This window comes from Anastrepha obliqua, chromosome 5, assembly GCF_027943255.1.
Source record: "Anastrepha obliqua isolate idAnaObli1 chromosome 5, idAnaObli1_1.0, whole genome shotgun sequence".
NCBI classification, from domain to species: Eukaryota; Metazoa; Arthropoda; class Insecta; order Diptera; family Tephritidae; genus Anastrepha; species Anastrepha obliqua.
In genome coordinates, this window is record NC_072896.1 from 98079536 (window position 1) to 98080622 (window position 1087).

A 1087-nucleotide genomic window follows, 5' to 3' on the forward strand; every position below is an offset into this window, starting at 1 on the left:
TCTTAAATAGGCGTAATTATTTATGAAGGTGTCCCACGATGTATAAAAACCGCCAATTATTCTTGTAATTTTGAATCAAAGTCCTTTACTATTTTTAGAATTTTGAAGTGAAAACTTCTTTAGAATCGTTGGGAGTGATTTGAGGAAAAGTGAAACGAAAAAAGCGACCAACTTGGCTACGAAGCGTTATATTATATGTTGATATAAACGTAGCGAGGAACTAAATAAAAATAACTTTTATTTTTTCTTGTGATTGCTAGTCGCTCGGCTACCGCTCCATGCTGTCGTTGCTGGCCTAAAAGTTATTTAGTTACGAAGCGTTATATTATATGTTGATATAAATAATTTTTGTGAGCGTGTAATTCTCAAAAGGTTTATTAGGTTTATTATTTAAAATCTATTGACTAGGTAGTGTGATATCTGTTCTTATCAGCTTAACATCTGATAGATCCTCCATCGGAGGACAACAAATGTTAAACTGATTTTGGAAATGGGCGGAGTGTTTTAGGGGCTTGCTCTCCACCTCTGCCACGGGTTGGCGCGGTATTGCAGTACCGCCGAGATTTCGACCTTGAATAAATACAAGAAGAAATATACTAATATACATTTAGCTTTGGTGGGAAGAGACATAAATTTTTATATGAATACAAGTAGACGAAAATGGATTTTTTTTTTTTGAAATTTGCATTGTAGGACATTTCTGATTATTTATTGAAAACAGTTTTTTTTTTATTAAAATTGATTATAGAAGAAAATTGAATTTTTTCCAAGGTGAATTCATACACTAAGCTAAGTAAAACGTTTCTTAATTCAATTTTGTGTTGACATCCAAATGTACACGGCGGAAGAAAAAAATAACAAATCAGCTGTGTTATTGCTACCACCTTCAAAAGATTCGCCTTGATTTTTCATATAAAAATTATAAATATCATCACTTGTGACAACTGTACCCAGTCGGTCGACAGTGTGTGAATCATCTTTAAATTCTGCAAGAATACCCTAACCTGCGCAGCGCACAGTAAAATCGACACAAAGCTGAGCGCAGAGCACAATCGTACAAACACACTAACGTACATACATACATATA

The 1087-nt window shown here is 33.8% G+C and overlaps 1 non-coding gene across 1 annotated transcript; it reads left to right on the forward strand.

Moving 5' to 3' along the window:
• Window positions 1–385: 385 nt before the first annotated feature.
• LOC129249670 (U2 spliceosomal RNA) lies at window positions 386–579 on the forward strand. The gene has a single exon (XR_008582706.1). It is a non-coding gene; the product is annotated as a U2 spliceosomal RNA (small nuclear RNA).
• Window positions 580–1087: the final 508 nt, after the last annotated feature.